Consider the following 12,061-nt stretch of genomic DNA (forward strand, 5'->3'; position numbering starts at 1 on the left):
TATATATTTTTTTTATTGTTCTTTTTTTTATTATTATTATCATTTAAAAGTTCGTGCCAAGGACAACAAAAACTACAATGTTCCTTGAAGACTGTGAGTGAGAGGGAAGAGGTTCACTTTATTTTTGTATTCATGCAATGAAATCTCGTGGGGAAAAAAAAAAAAAACTCTCAAGACGCCAGAGTGTGGGAGTCCATAGGCAAGTCCAACAATTTAATCCAAATGTGAAGCAAAAGGTTTTATTCTCATGAGGTTCTCTGGTCTATTCCAGTTCGTTTCGTCTCCTTATGAAGGGCGTTGGCAAACATTTCTTCCTCTCACTTTCTTAACACTAGGTGGACACTTTATTGGAAGTTACTGGTTTTCCACACGATAGTATTCATGATCGAAGCGCCCCCGCGGTGCAGTGACCAGCGCCTCACTGCATCAATGATTCTAAGTGAATTATGATGCAGCAACATCCACGTGAAGGTGACGAAAAAGGTTTCCATGATGGAACACGTAACCTTCAGACTACAACACGAACGACGTACCACAGAGCCTACCAGAATGAGAGAGAGAGAGAGAGAGAGAGAGAGAGAGAGAGAGAGAGAGAGAGAGAGAGAGAGAGAGAGAGAGAGAGAGAGAGAGAGAGAGAAATGAGAAGTTATATAGGTAGATAACAGACATATATAAATGAATGGATGAAATTAGACAAGCAGATGCAGATAGATAGATAGATAGATACATAGATGCAGAGAAAAAAAAAACACATAGATAGATACAGAACAAAACTGAGGAAAATAGAAAAAAAAAATACATTGATGTGTCGGCACAAAGACAAATCACCAGGTAGACAAACAGACAGACAGACAACCAGCTAACATCCGCTAACCTAATCCCACCTCAAGGATAACTGATATGCTTGATATTCACGTTATCCAAATAAGTTAATGAAAATACCTAAAGGCCAATTCTGCTGCTGCTTCCTGGCCTCCTCGTGGACACACACACACATACACACACACACACACAAGGTAATGACTCGTGCAATTACGTGGCCTGCGGGGGTCGTTACTACTAAAGCTGGGGAGTGGAGAAGCTGGGGGATAGGTGGCATGGTAAGCAAGGAAGAGGAGGCGAGGCTAGAAAGACAGGGTTGTGGAGGTTAGACTGAGAAGGTGAGGCTAGGGAAAGCTGGGAAGGTGAGGCTGGAGAGGCGAAACTAGGAACAGGAAGCTGGAAAGATGGCGCTGGGGAGGTGAGACTAGGGGAGGTAAGGCTGGGGAGGCTGGGTTGGGGTGGGGCTGGTGGGGGTAAAGATAAACCCATGGCAACAAGGCAAGTCACTCTCAATTTAATGAGATGAACAGTGATTCTAGTAACGAGTGTTGATTCACCTCAGCTCTCTCACTCTTGACTCCTCACATGATTCCTCGTGTGGATGAGTTGATGATGAAGTGGAGTGAGTTGATGTGGTGGAGGTGAAGGATGTGCTGATGAGGGAAAGGCAGTTGATGACGGTTATGAAAGTGATGCAGGAACAAACAGCGACAAGGAAGTGGAAGATAATATTGGAGTGGTAGAAGGTGGAACGCCAGAGGATGTGCTGGTGATCAGAAAAGACAACAATGGTTAATGTTTGCGATGATTCCTGATTGCAGACTTTACGGTAAACATTCAAGAAACAAGTGTAATATACCGGGGAACGTTGTGACGGCGGCGGGATGCGTGGTGAGGGAGCAGAGACGCCTAGACAGTAGACGTACCGCACCCTCCTGCCAACACTCAAGTCTATTTTCGTGTCCCTCAGCCTTACAACCTCCCATTTCAAGCACCATTCCTTTAGATTCATCGCACTGGAAACACTTACATCCTAGATAGTCATATGAAATACAAAAAAAACTGACAAATATGCAAAATTAAGAAAATGTTAGTTATTAATGGTCTGACAACTGTGATTCCTCAACCGCTTGCTTCCTACTAGCCTAGCGAGGAACGACACACCAGTTTTACGAGCAGTATATGTCCAAATACACTTATTACCAAGTTAACATACCTGCTGACCACTGTGGACAAGCTTTGGGAGAGTTTTGGTTCACCTAGAGCCCAAATAAGCGTCCAAGAAAACACAGAAGACTCACACGTACACCACAACGAAGCTGACGCCACTGACCACTGACTGACTGGCTCAAGTGAGTCGCGTGGCTTCTCTTCCTTGTCTCGAAGCCACTCGGGACTTCGGCGGCACTGTCAAATATAAAAGAATACGGTAAAATGTACAGAATGCTCTAAAAGTTTCAAAATATGTATGAACAATTAATTTCGGTACAATATTAGTAACAAACTACACTACAACTGCATTTTTTCATAATCTGGCACCTTTTTTATATCCTTTTTCATATTGCAATGGACTCACTTTCTGCTTGTAAGAAGGAAGAGCGAGAGTATAAAGCAAGGTTAGGGAATTGAGCCTGTAGGACCCGAAGACCCTTTGCAGCATCATATAACTGAACACTGGCCAGTAACACGAAATACCGAGGCCACAGTTCGGATTTGGTGTTCTGTAAGTACTTTCCCTACGACAATAATGGGGGTCTTGAAGAGTGTGTCCATAATGATGCTGTAGCTAACGCCATGCATTATCATTAAAAAAAAAAGAAAAAAAAAGAAAAAAAGAAAATAGAGAAAGAGCCAAAATTAATCATCATTGCGCTCTTATGAGAGAACCATTTTATTTCAGTAACCCGCGGTGGTTTTACTAAGTAAACATCAAACTGCCTACACTTGGGAAGTGTAACGGTGTCACATAATTAATAATAATGTGTATTGTATTTATAATGCCTTGCTTGATTAGCAATATAAGTGTATGTATACATATATGCATAAGTGCAAATAGTGGGTGTTGGCGCATAAGGGTGGGGCGGATATGATCACGCCACCCTACGTCACACACACACACACCATGGAACTTTCCATACTCCTTTTATTGCCATCGATAAGTAATCGGTAGCACCTACATTACAGTATCTAAGTATTCTCCATAGTTAATCTCTCCCTAATGTATTTTGGCATGTATTACTCTTAGCTATAAGTAGCTTTTCCTTTGCCTTATTTATGTAATTAGAGAGTAATAATTATGAATATATTCATGTACTGTGAGTGCGGTCAACCCGCCCCTATTTCTAATGTCAGCACTTTTTGAAGGCGCTAAGCGTCCCTTGTGCCGGCTTCGGCAGTCTCTTGCCAGGGTGTAACGCTGTACCACGCAGAGGACATCCGTTGTTCCGTACGCGCCACACCCTTCTCCAGAACTCTGTACATATATCTAAATATACCTATTTTTATACGTTCACCTTTGACATTCACCTGAAAACCACAGAAACTCACCAAGAGTGACTTTACCTATTATATAAAGGTAAGAAACTAATGAACAGTGTCCAGTGGTAATTGATAATTCAAAACCACCCCGGAACATTTGGTGGCAGCTTAATGAGATACGAATAACTAACTCCAGTGCCAAGTGCAACAACAATAAACAGTGGTTGAAAGTGAAGTGGTGAACGGACACAGTGAACGGAGAAAACGGCAACCAGTGGCAGGGTAGTGAGGAGAGCAGAGGAGCGAGCCGGCGTTGTTTACAAAACTTACGCTGACACACCAAAACACTCGCACCAAGCCAAGGGCGACGCACCTAACGGTCTCGCCTTACTCACCCAGCCTGCCACTCCCAAGATTCACTTCTCTTTGTTATTAAAGGAGGAGACTTAAAAGACTCGAGGAGAAACCTAACAATTCTTTGGTTTCCCCTCGGTCTAATTATTCGTCGTAGATTCTCGGCGAAGACATCATCGGCGCAGACATTCTCGGCGCAGACCAACACATCTTCCACCTGCAGGAATCCTGCAGGATTCTACAAGAACACTACTATCCTAAGAGGAGCTTCCCAAGACGGAAGGAGTCTTCCTAAGAAGAAGATATATATATCTATATATATATTTTTTTTTTTAAGTGTGAATTTCTCCGGCTACAGTCGTGAGTACAGACACTTAGTGGTACACCACACCAATATTAAATAAAACACTTGTGGTAACGCAAACACTGTTAGAGTTCATGTATAACTCACCTATTTCAGTGATGTTACTTATGTGGAAATTAAAATAATTTAGTTTGCCTCTTAAACACCGTTTTCTTTTTCGGCTGGACGGAGCGCTCGCTCTCGTTTTCTTTTAAGTGTTCAGGGATAACTAGGATAATTCCATTTCTGTCCCTAAACCTTCAATTCTGTTAAAATTTTCACACTTCTCAAAATACTAACCATTCATCCTTTAAGAGTGGAAACGCCTTTGGACGATGGAAACGTAATTTAAGTGTGTAATTAATACCTAATTAAGATAGTAATAATACTACATTTATGGATAAAGCTGATAAGTTAGCTGAAATCTATGAACTGGAGTGTCAGTTCCAAGCGGATAATAGTGACACTAGATCATCAGAAGCACTATCAACGGAACCAAAAGCCACTACAGTGGAAAATACCGTGCCTCATGAGGACGGAAACGTGTTGATTACAAGATCAGGGAATAAATACCCATCATTATCAGCAGCAACCATGGCTAATCCTAATGCTTCTGCTTCAGCCTCTACTGGCTCTCCTTATGCCTTGCATGCATCTACTACACTTAAGGTACTTCCTATTCCTGAAACAATATCAGCATTTCGCGGAGAAAACCCGCAAGAAAGGGCTCATGATTTCATCCGTTTGTGTGAGGATGTTATGACAAGAGCAAATACTATCACCGATGAAGACAAGATCTCTTTCGTCAGATCTAAATTGGCTGGAGAAGCAGCACACATGATGAATACCAGCGCTTTTAGTCCGCTTGAAATAGGGACTAGTTATGCAAATTTCAAGAAAAATTTCTTGAACATTTTTGGGGGTAAGAGTCAAACTGACCTAATGGTACTAGCCTCCAAGGTGGGTCTTAGATTTGCAGCTGAAATTTACTCTCTTCACGAAATGAAAGCCTTAATCCCTACACACCAGTTCGTAACGGACTTCATGGATGTCTTACGACTTAACAACTGGTTCCAAGGAAACAGTATGACAGAAACAGATTTCAGAAGACTTCTGGAATTCATCTTTTACATATCATTGGTGAATGGGGAAGTGAAGAAAACCGCAAGTCATTTTCGCTTTAAACCGGGAGACACAGTAGCTGACCTTGCAGTCCTGATTCGGGAGAAAAGAGGGCTATCTGGTGCCTCTCCGGAAACTCAAACCTCATTGGTTGCTCCACTCATGGATGATGACCAATCTCAACCTTGTGCGGCAGCCATGGCGAGGCCTGGAAATGTCTGTTCGTACTGCCATAAAATAGGTCATGTTGAAAAAAGATGTTATAAGAAACAAAAGGACCAGAAATTGGAGAACAAAACTTGGAGAACAAAACAAAAGAGGGTAATCTCTCTGTTAGACCAAAACCAGGTCCATCGCCCCAAGTGAAAACTGGTAGGACAAGATCCTACAGGGACGTCGCTACCCAATACTGCCTCATACATGGCCAGTGTAAACACTCATCAGAGCAATGTAAAGATATAATCAATATGAGAATTGAAAAACAGGCCAGAGCTAACCTGAACAGTACAAGGCAGTCGGGGGAAGACCAGCGCACAGTAGTAAACAAACCCGACTAAAACATCTAAATGCGCAAGACGCTGAGGCAGCAGATTCTTCTGACATGTCAGTGCATTCAACCATAAATGCTGCCAACAACCAAACAAACATAATGGCATTACCAACTAGGGTAGGTAAGCATCGCTTATCTTTGGCTGTAGACACTGGAGCCACAGTAAACGTGATCTCTGAAGAATCTTACAAGATTCTGAAACGGAATTCACGCGGTGGTAAATGGATACTCCGTCCAAGTGACTTGAATCTTTCTGGTGTCACAGGGTCAGCCCTGAAAATCTTAGGAAAAATTTCCTTACCAATAAGTCTATCTAAGCATACTCAGCTTATTCAAACTGATTTCTATGTAGTCAGTAACTTTAAACTTCCTTCTGACGGCTTATTAGGGCTAAGAGCCATGAAGTCTCACCAGATAGTAATCTATCCAAAGCAAAATACAGTCATGTACTGCGGACGACATCTGGAAGGGATGAAACATCCTGCACCTTTGGTTTCCAGGCAACCCAGAAACGGTTCTTTATCACGGAAGGGACAAGGATCCAATGGGGAGCTTCAAACGATTCCATCTGTCCGGTCTCCTACGAGAGATAAGGATATAACAGAAGCATGGAGGGAAGCAAAAGCAATTGTCAATGCCAGTTATGACATTCCTGCTCGTGTGGCAAAACGGATTACAATTCGTGTTCCAGAAGCTCCTGTAGGCAGTGACATCTGTCTTGAAGGTATAGGTAATGTTAGGCGATTGGCTGTTGAATCGACTCTTTCCACAATTAGAAAGGGTCATGTCACTGATGCTTTGGTGGTGAACACTACTGGAAGTTCTGTAAGGATCAAACAAGGTCTTTTCCTTGGAAAGTGCCTGGTTTATGACAAGAAAGTGGTACCAGAACCCAGTATTCTGCCTGGAGCCTGCGTCTCTTCGGTGAGTCAGTCTGCTGTTGACACCGAGCTGGGGCAGGCGCCAACCCTATGTTCGTTTGTCAATGTTGTGGACTACCCCGAAATGAGGCCCGCGCTCTTGGACTTATTGGGGAAGTATCGCAATGTCCTGGCACTACCTGGAGAATCCTTAGGTGTGACCGATCGAGCGGAACACCACATTAGGTTAAAACCAAACACTAAGCCAGTATATATACCAGCTTATCGTCTTCCTCATAGTCAGAGGGCGACTGTAGATGACATGATTCATGACATGATTGACAAGGGAGTGATTCAAGAATCGTGCTCTCCTTGGAATTCACCAATCTTTTTGGTTCCCAAGAAAGATAAATCTTTCAGGCCGGTAATTGACTTCCGGCGGGTTAATGATGTCACAGTGGATGATCATTATCCTTTACCTGTCCTGAGCGACCTTCTAATGTCCTTAGGTCGTGGAAATAAAATTTTCTCTAGTTTAGACCTGTTGTCAGGATACTGGCAGGTTCCCTTAGCCCCCACTTCACGGGAAATAACGGCGTTCAGTACGCCTAGTGGCCATTACGAATGGTTACGCATGCCTTTTGGATTAAAATCCGCTCCTTTAACATTCCAGAGAATGATTAACAGTATTTTCACGGGTTTACTTGGCAAAACCGTGTTTGCATACCTGGATGATATAATCATCGCTAGTAAGGATCAAGAATCCCATCTGGAGAGTTTAAAATTAGTCCTCCAGAAGCTTGAAGAAGCTGGACTTAAAGCAAAGCTTTCTAAATGTGAATTTCTAAAAGCCAAAATAAAATTTCTCGGCCATGTAGTCGATGGTGAAGGAATCCACACGGTGGATGAAAAGGTCATGGCTGTACAGAAGTTTCCTCAACCTAAATCGGTGGAGAATGTCAGATCTTTCCTAGGTCTTGCGGGATATTACCGTCCTTTCATCAAGAATTTTGCGGCAATTGCATCCCCACTTACTAAACTCCTTAAAAAGGATGTTGCTTTCCATTGGAAGGCTGCTCATGAACAAAGTTTCAATGAATTAAAATCACTATTAACAAATGCACCTGTACTTGCTTTCCCAGAGCATTCAGAGCCGTTCATTATTTGCACGGATGCTTCTTCTCTAGGACTGGGAGCAGTACTCATGCAGACAGATGCCAGAGGCAAAAACTATGTAATAGCATATGCAAGTCGTGTGCTTAACCCAGCAGAGTCTAATTACTCTGTCACTCATCAAGAAACACTTGCTGTAGTTTGGGCTTTAAAACATTTTAAGGACATTATCCTTGGATATCCAATTACAGTCTACACGGATCATGCACCCGTAATTGAACTTTTCAAAGGGAAAAATTTAACTGGACGAGTGGCAAGATGGTACTGTACCATGCAGGAATTTGCTCCAGTAGTCAAGTACTTGCCAGGTCGTGCTAATGTAGTAGCCGACGCACTTTCACGAAATGTGCCTGTGGGAGCTGTCAGTGACTCGATCCCTGTAAATAACTTCACCTTGAAGGAATTAAGTAAAGCACAGCGAGAGCATGAAATATGGTCTAAGGTCATACATGCTCTGGAGTCAGGCGAAGAAGATAATCTTCCACGTCTACATATACCATTCTCTCAATTTTTCATGTCACCAGACAATGTTCTGTGTCGACATAATCCCCAAATGGGAAAGTCTAGTAAACAACACATCATTCCTGAGAGTTTAGTCCATGTCATACTTATCTTAGTGCACGACATGCCAAGTGCAGGACATCCAGGAAGAGAGCGAACTCTACAAGCAGCGCGTAAAAGCTATTATTGGCCTACCATGCGCACTGACATAGAAGATTATGTTGCCAGGTGTATATCATGTGCAAAGCACAAGGGTGCGGTAAAAGGACCAGCCCCAATACTGGAATATCCACTACCTGAGCGACCTTGGGACATTGTCTCCATTGATCTTCTTCAATTACCCAAGAGTCAAAATGGCTCGCAGTATCTACTTGTGTGTGTAGACCATTTTTCAAGGTTCGTGGTTCTCTCACCTTTAAAGGAAAAATCTGCTAAATATGTAGCGCATGCGCTAGTAACTAAGTTGTTTTGTCCATACTCAGCACCACGAGTGTTGTTAAGTGATAATGGATCTGAATTTCGCAATGAAATCCTACAAGGAATATGTACACAGTACAACATTAAACACACATACACTGTGGCTTACCATCCTTCTTCAAACGGACTAGTAGAAAGAGCAAACAGGAAAATCCTGGAGGTTCTTCGTCCAGTTGTAAACAGTCTCCATGATGACTGGGAGGACTGGTTACCACACGTTGGTGCCTGCATTAACAGTTCAATGTGTGAAAGTACTGGGAAATCCCCACATTATATATTATATGGTGAAGATAAAAATCTTCCTTATGATTTGTTGGCAAGTCCACAAACTCCAGTATACAACGTAGATGACTATGTTAAACAACATATGCATGTTTTCAAGGACATTCATGCTAAAGTCCGAAGTAGGCTACAAGCTTCTAGGGCAGAAATGATGGCTAGACAACACAAGCGTGCGACCCCTGTCACGATACAGGTTGGAGACACAGTTAAAGTTCGTTATCCGGACAGGACCTCCAAACTCTCCCCTAAATTTAGTGGTCCATGCTCGGTTGTCCGCCAGTTACATGGTAACAAATTTGAGGTGCATGACCCTCTTCTTAACACTGCTGAGATAGTACATAGTGATCGGCTTGTGAAGACTAACGCTCAGCTCCAGTCATCAACAGAGAGTACTCGTACTACTGATCAGGTTACAAACCTTAATTCTACTAATACTATAAAGACGCATAGGTATAACCTTCGCTCACGCAGCTAATTGCCTGCATTATCTCCTGGTTACCTTCTTGAGCATGCTGCAAGTGCTACAAGCGTCCACTGCGTTGCATGTCAAACCAGGGGCTCTCACCACACATATTGGGGAAGTAACCTTAATAGAAGATGTTCTTCTGGTTCGATATCCTTTTTCTACCTTATTTTCCGTAACTTCGGACCTCGACGCTGTCTCAGAAACTTTGGATAACTCCTTACAGGAACTGGAATCCTTACTTGCTGATGAAACGCATAGCCAGACACAAGTTTTCTCACAAACCATAATCAAAGCTTTAAAAGCAAGGGTAGAATTCTTACACGGGAAATTGAACCAATCTCAGCATGACTACAACCTTCATCCAGTGCACGCTCGTACCAAAAGAGGACTCATAAATGGGTTGGGACAACTGTCTCAATATCTTTTTGGCACCGCCTTGGATGAGGATGTACAGGATTTAAGGAAACATTATGATCAACTAATAACGGTTGCAGCTACTAATAAGAAGGTCCTGAACCTACATCACAATAAAATAGTTAAATTAGAAACTAATCTCAATGAGTTATTACAGTATTCAAATGATTTAACAACTGTGCTTGATAATGCCTTACATAGTTTAGATGTGATAAATCACGTTGTGGTTATAGATCAAGCTTTGCATGTATTTGAAGCTTCCTTGGGTTCAGTTATCTCCATTAATGAAGCGATAATTCGCAACATGGTGGATGCTGTCAATGGCAGGGTAACAACTTCACTATTTCCTGTAGAGGATTTGCTTCACACAATAGAAATTGGTCAGTCAACCTACAAATTGACACCAGTGTATGCAGCGGACATGATCCAGTATTACTACCCATTGCTGGAAGCTACCTTGACCACAGATGCGATAATTGTAAACATACCTTTTAAATCTCAGGATCATTTTGAGGCCTATGAGATTAAACCTTTTCCATTTTCCGTTAATAATTCTGTGATGACACTGGACATGAATCCTTCCTTAGTGCTAATAGCCAAGGATTTTTCATTATATACAATTGGAGATTTAACTGAATTAAAACGTTGTAAATCTTCATACTTGCATTTGTACCATTGTTCAAGTATCCAATTTGCTTTCTTACCTGTAGTAAAAGGTATTTGTGAAGTCGTCTTGACACGTTCAGAGGCGTCTGCAGCTCTAACACTCTGTCCATACAAGCATGTGGTTTCAAAACCTATTTTCCATTGCAATTTTCATGGATATCATTACTTTTATTTCACAGAAAACTTTTACGTCTCAGTGACTTGCCCAGAAGGGACCACCTATGAGGAGGTTATAGGACATTATGCGGTACAAGATGCTTGTCATGTACGTTCTAGTAAACTAACCACTTACCCTTCTAGGATTAATTTAGCTTTTACGACAGACCTTTCATATAGAGTTTTCCCTGTTACTTCCCTGGAGAATTTGACAAAGTCAAGGATTTCTTTTATAACAAACTCCTTATCCACTCTTTCCTTCTCAAACACAGAAGAGTTTTCAGAGGCTCTAGAGACATCCTTGCCAGTATATCTGAAACCTGGGATTCTCTATCCAAGTATCCTGACACCTTGCCTTATTTTAATGTTTTTGTTAATATTCTTATATGTGTGTGTTAGGAAAGCCTTAAATTTGTATATATATCTTGATAGTAGACGTAAACGTCTTAATGAAGGAGTTTCATACACATAACATGGTTAGGTACACTGTATTCGCGAGGACGCGTCAAGTAGGTGACCGAGCGATGTAACGGTGTCACATAATTAATAATAATGTGTATTGTATTTATAATGCCTTGCTTGATTAGCAATATAAGTGTATGTATACATATATGCATAAGTGCAAATAGTGGGTGTTGGCGCATAAGGGTGGGGCGGATATGATCACGCCACCCTACGTCACACACACACACACCATGGAACTTTCCATACTCCTTTTATTGCCATCGATAAGTAATCGGTAGCACCTACATTACAGTATCTAAGTATTCTCCATAGTTAATCTCTCCCTAATGTATTTTGGCATGTATTACTCTTAGCTATAAGTAGCTTTTCCTTTGCCTTATTTATGTAATTAGAGAGTAATAATTATGAATATATTCATGTACTGTGAGTGCGGTCAACCCGCCCCTATTTCTAATGTCAGCACTTTTTGAAGGCGCTAAGCGTCCCTTGTGCCGGCTTCGGCAGTCTCTTGCCAGGGTGTAACGCTGTACCACGCAGAGGACATCCGTTGTCCCGTACGCGCCACACCCTTCTCCAGAACTCTGTACATATATCTAAATATACCTATTTTTATACGTTCACCTTTGACATTCACCTGAAAACCACAGAAACTCACCAAGAGTGACTTTACCTATTATATAAAGGTAAGAAACTAATGAACAGTGTCCAGTGGTAATTGATAATTCAAAACCACCCCGGAACAGAAGCTTTACTAAACGTTGTCCCCACTCTGGTGAGCATTGCTTGAACAATGACAGTGTAAATCTTTGGGAAGCTTTACTAAATATTCAGTGCCCATTTATGTGAGTATTGCTTCAAAGATTATTGTGTAAATCTCAGAAAGAAGACAAGCAGACCCTTCACCTTAGAAGCACAAACCCACGCCACAAATT

General features: G+C 41.8%; 1 long non-coding RNA gene across 1 annotated transcript in view; it reads right to left on the bottom strand.

Annotated features, from left to right (window-relative positions):
• Positions 1 to 667: 667 nt before the first annotated feature.
• LOC135099163 (uncharacterized) overlaps positions 668 to 12,061 on the bottom strand; it is a 56,365-nt gene continuing 44,971 nt past the window's right edge. The window contains exon 4 of the long non-coding RNA XR_010267738.1: positions 668 to 2,229. This is a non-coding gene — a long non-coding RNA (uncharacterized LOC135099163). The remainder of the gene's footprint in view (positions 2,230 to 12,061) is intronic.

The sequence above is a fragment of the Scylla paramamosain genome, unplaced genomic scaffold (assembly GCF_035594125.1).
Source record: "Scylla paramamosain isolate STU-SP2022 unplaced genomic scaffold, ASM3559412v1 Contig108, whole genome shotgun sequence".
Classification (NCBI taxonomy): Eukaryota; Metazoa; Arthropoda; class Malacostraca; order Decapoda; family Portunidae; genus Scylla; species Scylla paramamosain.